Source organism: Callospermophilus lateralis, chromosome 9, assembly GCF_048772815.1.
Source record: "Callospermophilus lateralis isolate mCalLat2 chromosome 9, mCalLat2.hap1, whole genome shotgun sequence".
Classification (NCBI taxonomy): domain Eukaryota; kingdom Metazoa; phylum Chordata; class Mammalia; order Rodentia; family Sciuridae; genus Callospermophilus; species Callospermophilus lateralis.
Genome location: NC_135313.1, coordinates 56,638,155 through 56,655,045, shown reverse-complemented (window position 1 = coordinate 56,655,045; position 16,891 = coordinate 56,638,155). Strand labels below are relative to the sequence as shown.

The following is a 16,891-nucleotide window of genomic DNA, read 5'->3' as shown; positions in this document are numbered from 1 at the left end:
CCAGTAACAATTTCCATGCCACATATGTCCCAAATTTCAAACAGCAGAATTATTTTCCTTTTATTTTCAATAGTCTTCTGATTGCAGAGAACCATTTCTTAGAACTTAAAATATTAATGTAGCTCCATCACTAAATGCTAATATGGAAAAATTTACACCTTGAAATAAAAACTTTCTACTGAAAGAATGCTGGATGGCTAGTTTTCTTTGAATATAAACAGAAGGGAGAAGCTAAAAGGACATTGTTGGACTTGTCACAGCCACTGGAAAACAAGAATGAAAACCAGTGGGAACAGTTTTTTCCAAGTGGGCTGTCTAGAAAAATGGAAATTTAAAAACATTCCACAGCAGCAGGAGCAGCTATCACTTCCTGAGCACTGGTGGATCCAGGCGCTTTATCTGCACTGTCACTAATGCCTACAGCACCAGGGCAAGCTAGCGAGACTCTGCTCATTCATAGCAGAGGACGCAAGACTCAGATAAATAACTGTTCACTAGTGGGCTCCACAGCAATTCATTCAAATAGACCCCTTTGGTGCCTGCCCCTCCCCTGGGCCACCCTACCTTGCTTTGTTCCCACCGGTTCAAGCATTTTCAGGGTGGCTAGCTAATGCTGCAGCTCACCTGTTAACTAGCTGGAAAGGTGTTTTTAAGTAAGATACTGTCTCAGACAAGGATTCTTTTCAAATGTGTTCCTTAAATTGGTTTTTCCTGCATGACACCAATCCATCCCCCATGGGGCCAACTAGGCACTGTAAGCAGGGTTGGGCGCCCTTAAGAAGGGGGCTCTCCTGCTGTGGAAGACCTTCAGAGGCCTTGGGGCTGGATGTCCTCCAGGATCAGGAGGAAGGATGGAGTCTGAAGCTGAACTCAGGCCTGACTATGAAGGATGATGAAGCCAAAGCAACAGTATTAACAGTTGGAGAAGGCAGCTTACCAAGGCAGCGGGTAGCCTGGTCTGCCTGGTGGGCTGGAGAGATGGGTTTCATGGCACAGTTCATCCATGAGTTTGATCCATATGATGTTACTCAAGACTCTTATTTTGTCTGATTTCATGTTAACCAATATGAAATCTGTCATCGTATCCTAATTTAGGAATGATGGATTCTGGCCAACTAACAGGAACCCCCTGTGGGCTTGGTTCTCACGAGTCAGTTTCTAGTTACAGAAGTCAAATTGAATTTCTATATTGCACAGCTCAGGGATCACTGCAAATGGGGACTCTTTCAGGATGCCTTCAAAGGCCTCCTTCATTATTCTACAATCTCTGCTGTTACAGTTTTAGTACTGTCTGTGCACAAACTGGTTTATAAATAAACTTCTGGACCACATTTGTAGGGGTGGCAGGTAGGGGGAACTGAGCTAACCAGAAGGCTAGTGTGAGAGAATCCACAATGGACTTGGCTGGGGCTGGGGTCAGGGTCAAGGCCATGGCCAGCTTGCAGAAACACACAGTCAAAACCAAGTATAAGAAACTATCAAAGGCTTTAGGGTCTTGCATGAAGTGGGGCTGTCATTTCCTGGCTACCTTAGATCAACAGGGACGAGGATCTATGAGTGCCTGCTCTCACCGTCTAAGACCAATGCAAAACTAAGCTCTCTCTTCACTCTTCTGTGCCTGAGGACCTTTGTTGCCATTTTTTCCATCTGCATCTATCACTGCTTTCCAGATGAACTATTCTCACACCCACCTTAATGCTAAGTCCGCTATGCACTCCTTGCTCCTTCCTAGCTGAATAGCTGCTGGGCATAGTCTGAACTACTCTGGGCTGGGCTTTGAGGAGAGTCTCCAATCCTGACATTCGCCACACAGATCAAAGAAGACCAATCTTACATCTCACCATGCTGGGCCTGCTGCCTGACCCACTTGACTATCTTCCCACCAGACTGTGGACTATACCAGGTCTCCCCAATAGCTGGCACAAAGTAAGGTTCTCACTAAATATGTGTGGAGTGAGAACCAAAGATCACATACACAGGCCAAGTGCTGGCCACCAGAATGGTTCTTAACCTCATCTCACCTGCACTGTGAGGTGATGGGCAAAGAATCAGCACTATGTCACGGGGCTTGCTAGCACTAAGTATTGGGGTTTGCTTTTCTTACAGCTCTGACTTCTCCAGTGAAGTAAAACCCCAATGTCTGGAAGGTACAGGGGAATTCCCTGATTCCACAGAGTTAACAGCTCACATCAGAATCAGAGATAGGCCTTTCTAAAGGGTCTTGATACCAGAGAAAGACCCTAACTGACTACGCATTCCTGCCTGGATTCTCACACCCACAGAGTCCAGGGGTAGAATCAGGGTCTCCTGAATGCAAATAAAGAAAAATACAATTTATTTAACATTTCCTTCCATTACAAATGCAGACCACCAATCACAGTGCCCCTAGACTCCTTCACCAATGTTTTTTCACAGAGTACTTCCACGTCACAGTACAAGTGTTGCAGATCTCTTTTGAAATTCTGGCAATGTTTATATCTTGTTGCTTAAACCATTAGTAAAGAAGGGTGTATTTCACTGCAATTAATTTCCTTTGTAATCCTCTGTATTTTATGAGCTTATAAACAGTCATAGAAGGAGACCTTTGGATTTTGCCAGACACTAGTATGTGAAAAAATGAGAACATGAGACCTGAGTCAAGTGAATGTGGTTCTGAATCCTTACTCTCCAGCCTATTAGCCTGGATCTAGAACTGAACTTCTCTGAGCCCTCCTTTCCCTTCTGTTAAGTGGAGAGTTGCTGGGAAAACAAAATGAACTGTTGTGTGTCAGGTTTCAGCAGAGTTTTGGAGAGTAAAGCTTCAGTGGACGGGTCAAGGATCTGTCCTTCCCGATGGTGAGGACAGACCCTGCTGGTATGCAGGCTGCTGAGCACCTAGCAGAGGAGGGACAGACCTGGGGTGAGTGGTGGGGAGGGCTGGCTTTGCCTTCTATGTCTGTAAATAGAGCTGCCCCAGGTAGGAATAAGGCAGCCAGGCCACCAGACCTCCAGGGCTCCACTGGGTTCTTCCCTCAGGAGAAGGCAGCATGGCAGGAAGGAGCGGCTATCAGGGGGCCAAAAGCGGACCCCGACCCAGGGAAAGGCCTAAGCCATTGGATCCCACAATGCAGCCTGACTTCTCCTGCATCAGAATCAGCTGTCTTGTCCTGCTGCCCACCCTGTTAGAGTCCCCACAGTCGGCCAATCACAGACTTCACCATGTGTGGAGCCTTGTCCTCCTACCCAACCCATCCCAGGCACTGAACTTTTAAAAATATACTTTTAGATTTAATTTCATTAAAAAAATCATTTCGATGCTTAAATAACTTTCATCATAGGGAGACGAGCCACACTTTCTCAAATGTTCACCTGTTGTACTGGGTTTTATATGTGCCAACTAAGAAAACTCCAGGAGTGGAAAAGGTTTGTTTTTACACACAGACTTAGGAACTGAATTATGTCCCCTGCAAATTCATCTGATGAAGTCCTAACCCTTAGTACTTCAAAATGTGACTGTGTTTGGAGATAGGGCTTTAAAGAGGTGATCAAATTAAAAGTAGGACTATTAGGGTAGAGTTGAATTTAGTGCTACTGATGTCCTTATAAAAACAGAAAGAGACATCAGGGACATACACAGGCAGAGAATGACTATGAACAGATAAAGTAAGAAGGAGCCCTCTGCAAGCCAAAGAGAATCTTCAGCAGAAACCAACCCTAACTCAAACCTTGATCTTGGACTTCTAGCCTCCAGAATTATGAAAAAACAAATTTCTGTTACTTGAGCCACATAGTCTATGGGATATTGTTATGGCAGCCATAGGAAATTAATATACACTATTTTAACATTGTTTTGTTAACATTGTTTTAACACTGTTTTGCATTGTTTATTATCCATTGTGGAAATAGGACAATGGCTTTGAATACAATATCCATCAATTGATTTCTTAGTCACAATATATCTGGACTGTCAAGATGTAATAGAATTAAAAAAAAAAAATCAGCCCGAACCTTAGTATATGAGTGGTTGTCAAAGCTTTATCTAATAACTAAATGAATCATCCAGGAATCATCGAATTTTAGATGAAGCACAATTGAGGGGAGGCAAAGGATCTGTCATTTTTTTTAAGTTATTTTCCAAGTCCTTTATTTTATTTGTTTATATGTGGTACTGAGGATTGAACCCAGTGCTTCACAGGTGCTAGGTGAGTGCTCTACCTCTGAGCCACAACCTCAGCCCAGGATCTGCTATTTTATAAAGAAGTTATAAGTTAAGAGAACAGAGCAGAATATTTTGCATAAGTGACTTAAAAACTATTGGTTGGTATGGATGTGCACACATGCAGAGTACACATCAATATCAAGCAATTCTTGAACTGGTTGACATCTTTGGTTTTACTATAACACAACATCATGGTTTAAAATTCACATTAGACCACATCACATGCCCATACCAATGTGGGCATCTTGAAGCCTGGACCCATTCACTAGCCATTTCATGTAGGGTTATAGGAATACCTTGTGAGAAATAGTGTCACTAGCCTACTCCCTGCTCCAGAGGGGACTTAGTCTACCCAATTGCTTGGCCATCTAGAGGCTCAACCATAGCCCACATTTCAGTCCAGACATTCATCAGGAAACTCAGGGTTTCTTCTTCAATATGCTAAGAAAGTAAAATTATTCCTGAATGTACAGTGATTGATCCTAGAATTGAGACAATTGACTATTTAAATAAATAAATTCTTAGTTTTTATAACCAACTTAAAATTAATTCTAGAACTCACTGCGTGAGGCCCAAACTATAGAATGACTTGAGAGGAGAGATTTCCAACATCCCCCAATGAAAAGAGCTGTCACTCCTCAGAAGGTGAGTCTCTAACCCTGAGGGATAGGTTCTATCAGAGAAGATAAGAACCAGCTTTGCCAGTTGTTCAATCACTACTATGGACTATTTGAAAAAAATAAAGCATTTTGCTTTATAAATCATGCCCAACGTCACTGTTAGATACTATGTTAACTAAAATATTGGAGGAAAAGTAAACACCTCCTATCCCCAAATACTTGAATCAATGGAAAAGCATCTTATTTGCTTTGTGGGGTAGGAGTGGGGAGGGGTCACAGAAATAATACAGTGGGACAGATCTGAGGTCCACTGCTCTTTTCCCTCATTATTTTCTGTTGTCTTATTTTTATTTACATTCCTTTATATTTCACTTTATAATTTTCTTCATTTATTTTTACACATGTACTTCTTGTGTATTCTTGGCTTCTTTGGCTAGATTTTTATTGTTGTTGTTGTTGTTGTTTTTTCTCCTGCTTCCACAAGGAGCATTGTGGAGAACAGTAGTCAACACAAAAAGGAAAATAAAACACAAAAATGGTATTTGCTACTGATGGAAGCATTCAATAATGATGAAATGTTAGATGAAAAAGTTGGGGGTAAATGACACCCAGAGACAGCTCTCGTTATTCTCTCTCTCTGTCTCTCATACACACACACATACACACACACAAAATTGTTTGGCCAAAAGATAGTAATAGAAGGAAATTTATACTACATGTAACTCAACAGTGTTTCAAGGCTCAAATTCATATTGAATTATTACAACCATAAAAAAATAATTTCAAAGGCATTCATTACAAAGGCATTGAATCCACCCCAAGGTAAACTGAAATAAATGAAATAATTTACCAAACTCACGTTGCTGCTAAAATCCTGAATTTTAAAAAGCCCATAGATTTGGGATTCCGGATCAAAATTATTCTTGATTCTCTTCTTTATACTGACCATGATGCAAACTTAGATATCTTTAAGATGTGAAAACCATTAGAACTAGTTAAGATGAATTTGGCTTTGTTCTTCAACTTCCTGTAAAAAGGCTCAACAGGAAAATCGATGCTCACAGTAAACCACAGTCATCCTGTTTCTTTAACACGATCTTTTCACAGCTGCAGTGGCGCATAGTTTCTATTTTATGATATAAGTCACTGTGCAACATCTCTGCCTCCCCACCCCACAAGCTCTCCTTGTTTGGCCATTTAGAAACTCTTAATACCTTTGCAGAAAGGTTGTTGCTGTTATCTATTCCTCTCCTCCTCAGGCTGAAGGTCCTTGCTCAGAGCAATGAGGCAATCAAAACGAGAGAAAACAGAAAAGGCAGCGACACCAAAGAGGAAGCAACATGTAGAGAAGAGAAGCCAGCTTTCCTTTGTAAGCAAATCAACAGCCTCACCCAGTTATTTATCATCGTTATTCTCCATTTGCGCTAAATGTAGAAAACACAGTTGTCTTGCCTCCCTCTTTTCTCAAACCAAACCTACTTGCCCTTTTCTGGGTTGATCAGCAATTAAAGCAATAGCTTAAGTGACTCTGCCTAGGTTACCTTCTCAATGACAAAGGTTTATGTCTCTGCTGTGGAGGATACTGGCTACTTTAGAAATGCTTCTCTTAGAATTCTTGTAGACAGCCAGTTGATTTACCTGGGGTGGTGGCGGGAGGTGGTGAAAAGCATTTTTCACAGAAGACATTTTTTTTTTTTTAAAGAGAGTGAGAGAGGAGAGAGAGAGAGAGAGAGAGAGAGAGAGAGAGAGAGAGAGGGAGGGAATTTTTAATATTTATTTTTTAGTTATCGGCAGATACAACATCTCTTTGTTTGTATGTGGTGCTGTGTGGTGCTGAGGATCGAACCCGGGCCACACGCATGCCAGGAGAGCGCGCTACCGCTTGAGCCACATCCCCAGCCCCTCACAGAAGACATTTTGAAGCATCTATAATGTTATTAAGATTGGCTAGGAACTTGGACACAAACTCACAATTTTACCCTAAGAGTCACTGCTGGGAAAAGAAAAGTTGCTCTGAAGTAAAATTACTTTTAAATTTATTATACATAATTAACTTCAAAATTAATTCAAATTCACCCCTTTCGTGGTGAGAAAATGAAGTTTAGTTGGGTGATTAAGGTACCTGTCATTTAACTGTGGGTGGGGAAAGGAAACCCTGTTTTGCTTTATCCATGTACTAAAAAGTGTCAGTTTTTTACCCATGACTTCCAGTATTTTCCAAGTACTCTCTTTAAGGGACTCAAATCTCAATGCTACTGTCTTCCTAAATCATCAGCATCACATTGACTTATCCTGGGGAATAAGATCTGTCCCTGTTCCCCAGCACTCACAACACCTATAGGTCAACATACTTGGTATATTGTATTCATTTTATCTTTGAGGGTATAACCTTGTAACATAAGCAGAAGGGTCACCAAATTTACTTCTGAAAAGAGCAAAAGATTCAGGAAAATATCTTACTTGAGATCCATCACTTTAAAGATATTTACTATTGCTGTAATTATTTAAACAAAGCATTTGTGATCCCAGATTCCCAGGACTGGAAAGAATCTCCAGAAATTGTGCAATTTATCACCTTGGCTTCAGGCTGCTGCTTGTGAAAAGAGCTCTTGAAATTCAGAAAACTTCCTCCACACCCAGCTGTTAGGTGGCCTTGGGCAAATTGCCTGGCCTAAGTTCAGTTTCTACAATAAAATGGGGACAGTAGTACCTACTTAATAGGGTGAAGAGTTAAATGAGGCAGTGCTTAATAAGTATTAGCCATTTGTTAAAAATAAAATAAGCAAAAGTAAAGAGCATAACCCTTGCTAAGTGGCTGGTAGATGAAAGAGAAAACAGGAGCTGACTTAAAGCTCAGCCCGCGTGTGTCCACCCAGGCAAACTCCCAGATCACAGAAGAATGGTAAAAGGACACGTGTATAAAGTACACTTTTAATCTCTCAGAAAAACATACTGATTAAGGCATTTCTTATTCTAGTATTTCTTTTTCAGTTTTAATTTTTAGGACTGAAGGTCACAAAATACAGACAGGTATTTTATACCCTTCAAAAGGGCGTAAAACTCCAAGAGTCCCAGAATTAGGTAGCTCACTTCCTCTTACGTTTTATCATAGGCTGGGAACTTCCAGGCTATAGGCCAGATCTAGAATTTGATTTCTCAACAATCAGTGAAATTGCTGAAATTGCTGCAGAACCCTGGGAGTAAGTTTCCCCTCGGGGGGTTTCTGAACATTCTAGTTCTTCCACAGTCGGCCACCACTCAACGTTTATGTGGTAGAGCAGTTAGAGAGCTCTGAACAAGGAACCCAAGGAGAAACTTTCCAAAGAGTGCAGAAAAGCTGACTGCAGTTTTAGGTAAATTCTTTAACCTCTTCAGATCTATAAAAAAAGAGTTGTGACTAGACCATCTTCCACTTCAAAACTTTATGAAGCTAACACGTAAAACTCTACAATTGGCAGTTCAAATGAATTTTGAGTATGGGTCCACACAGACCCCCAAGCCTTTCCCTGCTTCTCATCCTCCTCTTACCATCCTATCCTAGTCTTCCCCGTTCCCCAGCCCATCTCTCTCTACAAAGCTGTTCTACTTTCCTAAATTAGAATTTTTCTGCAGACTTTTCTTCATCTATAACATCTCCATTTGTAATATATGCACTAGTTATGCCATCAAGTTATTCAAAAGAACTTACTAACTAAAGTTGTATGTGCTCTTCTAATTTAAGTTTTTTTTTTTTTTTTTAGTTGTTGGTGAACCTTTATTTTTAATTATGCAGTGCTGAGAATCGAACCTAGTGCCTCACCAGTGCCAGGCAAGCGTTCCACCATTGAGCCAAAACCCCAGCCTCCTCCTACTTTTTAAAGCTTTATCGTATGTTCCTCGGAGGGGAAAAGGGTGTGTAAGTCAAGTTGCTTTCTCAAACATAACCTAAATAATTTTCTTAACGCAAAATAGTATCCTAATCCTGTTCTGTAGCTTTCTGACTACATGGCTTGAATCTTTTAAATGATTTTTTTTTGCCAAAATATTATTTATATTAAATATAAATAGTTATAATAAATGCTATAGAATTTTATTTGCAGTAGTAGTCGTGCCCTGCACCATTTCAATATGGATAGAGTTATTCTAAAAGACCAGAGGTCTTTTCCCTAACAGACTCTGCTTAGTAATGGTTTCTTTTGGGAGTTGACTTAACACATCTGCAGCAACAGCTTCTTTCCAAGTTGGTTCCTTACTTTTGTCTGAAACTGCCAAGGACTCCCTCTACTTTAAAGCCCTATGGTCATGGGCCAAACTGAGGAGTCAAACGTAGCTGTGTCGACAACAAACTGTACCTTTTTCCAAAGGACATGTTTTCTAATCTCTAGATCCAAATCTGTCCAATGGTCAGGAAAATTCTACTTCAAATCTTGCTTACAGCTTGGCTAAAAACACAAGTTGTCAATCACCCACAATCACCAAAATGGGCAACAGGAAAAAAAATCACATGGTCTTCTACCGAAAAGTTAAATAATTGCATCTCCACATATGATGGCCCATTAAAAACCTTTTAGTTCTTCCCTCTCACTGATAAAATAAATTCAGTTTGAATATGATTTCTCTTACCGTTAAAAGGAACTGTAGGAAGGCATTATCAAGGACACGGGCAGACAGAGAACAAGCAAGACATGAGCTGAGAGAGAAAACCACCCCTGAACAAGGCATCATCTTCCAAAGCAGAGATGGGGTCCTGCCTGGTCAGCCATTTTGGACCAGCTCTGGCCTGTTCAGTGTGACACACTGAGTCAGAGGCAGACGTCCTTCTGCGGTATTCGCTTCCTGTCTGATTAATTTGTTGTTTGTTCCTTCCTCCTTTGCTACAGAAAAAGAAACTAGATTGGCTTTACTTAAGAAACAAGCAAAGAAAAAAGAATAAATTTAAAAATGATCGAACGTCTCTCCTCCCCACAATGTATAATACAGCATCCGTGCAGGCGCAAGGAGGGCTCAGCATCTCCATCCAGGCAGTCAGCAGCCCCCCAGCTTTCCAGACACCTCAACAAAGACATCTGCTCACAGAGGTTGAGATTCCTCCACAAAAATTCTTTGAAAGCATCACTCTCAATTCTGAGTATTCCATTTAGTAATAATAAGAAGAGTCACTTAAGAAATAAAAGCTCTTAAATGCATTGATAATTAGTCTAAGTGATCCTCATTTACAGAACATTCCAGTGTGCGGGGAGAAAGCAACAAATGCAGATGAAGAAAGCAGGTCAGGTGTGTGAAGGCAAATGAGTTTTGAGATGTGATCTGGGTGTCTAAGTCAGGATATGTGACACACAGAAACCAAGCTGGCTGCAGACCCATGGCTTTGTGGGCCCAAATGTTTTGTTTACACCCTCCATAATTAGTGGGATAACAATAACTCTCTCAGAAGATGCTTGACAAAAGCATTCAGAAAAAGAGGGTAGTCAGAAGGAGTCAGATTTTTCGCTTTAAAGGTAGCTTCAGAAATGTATGATATGTCAAGATCATTGTAACGTTTTGAGCAAATAATTAAAAAAAATAAAGGTAGATTCAGTGGAACATGTACATTCAACGGTATATATCAGAATCTTGACTTATGTATAGAACAATATGAAAATGCTCAACTTTTTCTTGACCCACCTGAAAGTTTCAGACTTATATTTGTAACACATACAGTGTAAGTCTGAGAAAACAGAATCAGTTGAAAGGATGAAAAACAGATGCACATTTCAGAAACGAACTTCATTGTAAAATGTGCATGATGAGTACTGATTCTGCTGGGTTCTGAGCAAAGAGGTGTGTAAGCTCTTTGCAAATTGAGAGGCCTGGGCTACACCCAAAGTTTTCAGCTCAGTCACTGTTGGGAGATGCTCAGAAGCATTTTCAGTTTGGGGTGGGGCAAAGTGGGTGGGACTCGTGGGAGGAGGGGCCTGTGGGATTCAGTGGGTGTGGCCAGGAATATGAGATTTCCTATGGTGCTCAGGATAGTCCCATTCCAAATACCAAAAGTACTCTTACTGAGGAGTACTGGGATGGATGACTGCTAAGGTTTCTTTCAAACTCTGAATTCTCTGAGATGCTTGTTGAATTTCAGGAGTAGTTTCATGATGCCAGGTCATGGGCACAATTCCTGGAAGTGGAGCATCCAAGGATTGGTGACTGAGAGTCCTCTCTACTTTGCCTGGAGCCACCTGAAGGCAAGGATAGTATTCCTCTTGTCTAAAGTAGGGCCTGGAGTTCAGGGGACACTTAATACAGAAATACATACAGGAATGAGGCTGGACACAGTTAGAGGTCTGCAGCTATCATCAACTTCCTCCTCCACAAACCCTTGGGACAACAGAAACTTGATCAACTCAAAAACTTAAATGCCTGAGTGAATCTTTGGGGAAGTCTAAATATAGCTGGATCTAAAAAGAGAACATGGCAATTATGATTTCTCTATGTATTTACAGAATTATTTTGACATTCACTAGGTGAGGCACCCCAAACACACACACACACACACACACACACACACACACACAGTAAACACACTGTTCATGGCTACTCCTGTCCATTAGTGAAAGCTCAATAAGTACGCAGCATGTCACCTAAAGGTAGCAGCCCCCCAGCAATGCAAGGGAGGAGCTGTGTAGAGTTTGGATCTATTCTACCTGTAATGAAAACTTGTGAAAGCAATTAACAAGGGACACATTGATGAGGTGACTATTATGCATGACAGGACATAAATCAGATAATGTTTCTCCTCTGCTTAAACCCCTCCAATGGTTTCTCGTTTCACTTAAAAAGTTCAAACTCTTTGCCTAGACCCACAAGGATGCACAACACCTGCCCCTCCCTAGCCTTTATCTCAATGCACCTCTTGCTAATTTACCTCTCAGCCCTTTCTGTTCCTTAAATGCACCGATCTCATTTGCATCTTGCAAGCCCTCTTGCCTGGGATGCTCCTCTCCTGGTTTGTTCTCATTTTTCAGATATCAGCAAAAATGCCCTCCACCATGTCCCATCTCTGCACTTGTTCTCTCCTATACACTGCACATGTCACCAATTGCTATTTTCTTATTCATTTGTATGTCTTTCCTTACTAGATGGAGTTCAAGCTCCATGAGAGCAGGAGTCCTATCTGTCTTGTTTTCTGCTGTTGTCCCAGCATCTGACTCCTGGGAGGTGCTCAATAAAGTGTTCATCAAGTGAAAAAGAAAATCGTTTCTCTTACACAGGCTACCATAATATAACATTCCTTTAATAGCTCACTTTTGTTCCTCGTTTAACAAATGTCAAGACTTAAGCCTTCATGGGGAAAAGCTGTTAATGAGAGATTTTCCAGAGGAAAGGTCAGCAGGTGGGCTCAGCACTGTGTGTGGAGTCATGCAGTGTGGGTGGCTCCCTGGGCAGTGGGGAGAGAAAAATGGATTAAGAAAAACAAACTGATCAGGAAGGACAGGAAATAAAAAGGTTTAAACAACAACAACAAAACAAGGCAGGAGAAGATGGAGAGACAGGGAGAGATCACATGGGTGTGGCACAGTTCAACCACAGGACTTTAGAGGCCTTGGAAGCCACTTCTTGCAATGCAGGACACCAGGTGTTGCATGAAATAGTGCTTTCCACCCTTCTTCTGTTCTCAGATCAGGGTCGGCTCTTCTAGTAACAGCCATAAGTCAATTGCGTTCCTACACACCAATGATGAAACAGTTGAAAGAGAAATTAGAAATATAGCCTCAAAAAAAAAAAAAAAGAATATTTGGGAATTTAACAAATTTAACAAAAGAGGTGAAAGACTTCTACAGTGAAAAGAGGAATTTTATATTCCATGAACTAGAAAAAGGAGGGAACCCTTCCAAACTTATTCTATGAAGCTAGCTAGTATCACTGTAATATCAAAACCAAAGACACATCAATTTCAAACTTCAGACCAATATTCCTGATGAACACAGATGCAAAAATTCTTAATAAAATACTGGCAAATTGCATACAAAAACACATTAAAAAGACTGTGCACCATGATCAAGTGGGTTTCATCCCAGGAATGCAACATTGGTTTAACATAAGGAAATCAGTAAAGTGTAATTCACCACATAAATAGACTTAAAGGCAAGAATCACATGATTAGCTCAATAGATGCAGAAAAAGCATTTGAAAAAAAAAATACAGCATCCATTCATGCTTAAAACACTAGAAAAGCTGGGCCCAGTGGCACATGCCTGTAATTCCAGCTGCTTGGGAGGATGAGACAGGAGAATCGCAAGTTCAAAGCCAGCCTCAGCAATTGTGAGGCACTAAGAAACTCAGAGAGACCCTGTCTCTAATAATATACAAAAATAGGGCTGGGATGTGGCTCAGTGGTTGAGTACCTCTGAGTTCAATCCCTGGTACCAAAAAACAAAACAAACAAACAAACAAACAAAAAACCAACTAGAAAAACTAGGGAGAGTAGGAACATACCTCAACATTGTAAAAGCTATATATTCTAAACCCAAGGCCAACATCATTCTAATGGAGAGAAATCTGAAAGCATTCCCTCTAAACCTGGAACAAGTCAGGTATGTCCTATTTCACCACTTCTACTCACCATAGTCTTTGAAACTCTAGCCAGGACAATTAGGCAAAAAAAAAAAAAAAAAAACAGAAAAAAGAAAGAAAAGAAATTAGAGGATTATGAATAGGAAAAGAAAAGCTCAAACTATCTCTGTTTGCCAACAACATGATCCTATATTTAGAAGAGCCTCCCCCCTAAAAATCCACCAGAAAACTTCTAGAACTCATCAATGAATTCAGCAAAGTAGCAGATTACAAAATTAACACCCATAAATCAATTGCATTCCTATACACTAATGATGAATTGATTGAAATTAGGAAAACTATTCCATTCACAATAGCCTAAAAAGAAAAAAAAAAGAGATTTGGAATCAATCTAAAAAAAAAAAAATAGATAAAAGACCTCTACAATGAAAACTACACAACACTAAAGAAAGAAATTGAAGAAGACCTTACAAGACAGAATGATCTCCCATGTTCTTGTATAAGCAAAATTAATATTGTCAAAATGGCCATGCTACCAAAAGTGCTATACAGATTTAGTGCAATTCCTATTAAATTTCTAATGACATTCATCTAGAAATAGAAAAGGCAGTCATGAAATTCGTTTGGAAAAATAAGGGGCCCAGAATAGCCAAAGCAATCCTTAGCAAGAAAAGTGAAGCAGGAAACATCATAATACCAGACCTTAAATTATACTACAGAACTATAGTAACAAAACAGACATGAAGATCAATGGCACAGAATAGAAGACACAGAGACAAACCCACATAAATACAGTTATCTCATACTAGACACAGATACAGAAAACATTGGGGAAAAGGTAGCCTCTTCAACAAATGGTGCTGGGAGAACTGGAAATCCATAGGTAGCAGAATGAAATTTAACCCCTATCTTTCACCCTGCACAAAACTCAACTAAAAGTGGATCAAAGACCTAGGTATTAGATTAGAAACCCTGTATCTACTAGAAGAAAATGTAGGCCCAACACTCCAACATGTCAGGTTAGAAATCAACTTTCTCAACAAGACTCCTAAAGTGCAAGAAGTAAAATTAAAAATCAATAAATGGGATGGTATCAAACTAAAAAGCTTTTCCACAGCAAAGGAAACAATCAAGAGTGTGAAGAGAGAGCCTATAGAATGGGAGAAAATCTTTGCCACCTGCATCTCAGATAAAGGGTTAATTTCTTTGATATACAAAGAACTCAAAAAGCCTAACACCAAAATCAACAACAATATACAAATAACCCAATCAATAAATGGGCAAAAAAACTAAAAAGACACTTCTGAAAAAAAGATAAACACATGGTCAACAAATTAATGAAAAAAATATTCAACGTTTCTAGCAAGTAGAGAACTGCAAATTAAAACTATACTGAGATTTCGCCTTACTCCAGTCAGAATGGCAATTATCAAGAATATAAGTAACAATAAATGTTGGCAAGCATGTGGGGGAAACATTGCTGGTTGGACTGCAAATTTGTGCAACCACTCTGAAAAGCAGTATGGAGATTCTGCAAAAAACTAGAATGGAACCATTTTTGATGAGTGGATAAAGAAAATGTGGTATATATACACAATGGACTATTACTCAGCCATAAATAAGAATGACTTCATGACATCTGCCAGTAAATAGAAGGATCTGGAGACTATCATGCTAAGTGAAAAAAGCCAGTCCTCTAAAATCAAAGGTAGAATGGTTTCCCTAATATGTGGAAACTAACCCACAACAAGGGAGGGGAGGGGAAGAATAAAAGTTCAATGGATTAGACAAAGGGGAATGAAGGCAAGGGGAAATAGGAATAGGAAAAACTGTGGAATTAATCTGACATAACTTTCCTATGTACATACATGAATACATCACAGTGAATATCAAATCATGTACAGCCACAAGACTGGGATCCTAAGTAGAATAAGATATACTCCATGTTTGTATAAATATGTCAAAATAGACTATACTGTCATACATAACTAAAAAGAACAAATGATTAAAAAAAAAAGGAGGAATTTTAAGGCTGAAGGAGACGGTAGAGGTCAAAGTCCGCACCATCATGTACAGATGAGGAAAAGAAATGGCCCTCAGTCCAGGGCCACTGCAGCCTTAAGCCTCACATTAAAGGCAGAAGGCGATTAAACCTAACTCCTTTCCATAAGCACAAGAAGTGGCAGAAGGAAGAGGGGTAGAGAGAAAAGGTGTCACGCAGAGGGAAGAAGATAAAGGTAGTAGTTGTGCCATTGTGGCTGTTATGATCAAAGGCTTACAAGAGTGGTAAATAAAGACAATCACAAATCTGAACTTAAAGGGAAAATTTAGATGCCTACATCTTCCTCATTCAATACACAGATCAGTCCGAGCCTAGGATAGAGTAAAATAATCATCAATAGGCTCTTGGGTCAATTAGGTAAAAAATATTCCATATTAATCTATTTAAAAACAAACAAACAAGGGCAGACAGAAGATTCTAAAAACAAAAATGTAGGTCTCACCAGTCTCAGAAAAGTAGTAAAGAATCATAACCAACCCCCCTCTGTAGTGACCCCAAACCAACACCTACTGAATCAGTTCCACAGTGACCTGTATAAAATATGAACATCAGGGTTTTTTTTTTTTTCAGTAATTCTCATCGAGTACTGTTTCCTATACTGTAGTAGTTTTACCCTGACAGTACAAAGATGTTTACAAGCCTATATTTCCTTAATTAAAAAAACACCGTCTTTAATAGCTAAATGCCCCTCTGATATCTTTTTAGGGGAAAAAAGAAGCACTACTAGATTAAATGCATGTGTCTATTATAAGAGAAATCTACTTTCAAAATGTTAAAGTATGGGGGCTGGAAGTGGAGCTCAGCAGTAGGGTCTTACCTAGCATGCTTGAGGCCCTAAGCACTGGGGGGGAAAAAGACTTAAAATGTGGGAATTGTGTGATTTAAAAAAGCAGGCATTAAAGGAATAATCCTTTGCTCCACACAGTGATCAGTTTTGTTAAATAAAGGAAGGGTTGATTATTTAAAACTATAAATTTAAAAATTAAATTAAAACCAAGTTTTGTAGTATTCCAGGACCTGTTAATATAAACTGGTATAATATTACTTGGGGAAAAATGTACAATATATTTGATTATTATGTTTTGGTGCTTAGCAGCCATTCCCTCTTCTCCTTTTATTTTGTGTGGAGACTCCTCCCTTTCAGTATACGTGACTCCAGAGGCATTCACTCCCATGCAGATATAGGGAAAGCGTGTGATTCAGGGCTGGTTAACCAAAGTCTTACATTTATATGGTCCTAGAGACTTTTTTTTTTTTTTTTTTATGGTGATAGCCTGTGATGTCATCAGGATCAAAGAAACTTGTGGCCAGAGGTGAGTACACTTCCTGAGGGACGAGTCTGGACTCAGATCTGTGAAGAGGTGAGACCTGCCACACTCATCTTTTGACCACATTGGGTTTGAAACTGAGACCAATATGACAGAAAACTGGGATGGAGAAGAACCAAGTGCTGATGTTGCTGATTAAGCCCTGAACCTACCT

General features: G+C 39.8%; 1 protein-coding gene across 5 annotated transcripts in view; it reads right to left on the bottom strand.

Moving 5' to 3' along the window:
• Positions 1-16,891, bottom strand: part of Wipf1 (WAS/WASL interacting protein family member 1) — a 122,477-nt gene that overhangs the window by 25,335 nt on the left and 80,251 nt on the right. Inside the window, exon 1 of one of the 5 annotated variants that reach the window (XM_076866297.2) lies at positions 9,421-9,584. The exons of 3 other annotated variants lie outside the window; for them this stretch is intronic. The gene's annotated coding sequence lies outside the window, so the exon portion shown is untranslated. Of the gene's footprint in view, positions 1-6,032; positions 6,099-9,420; positions 9,585-16,891 lie in introns of those variants that run through there. One more of the 5 variants, XM_076866300.2, reaches the window with a different exon arrangement.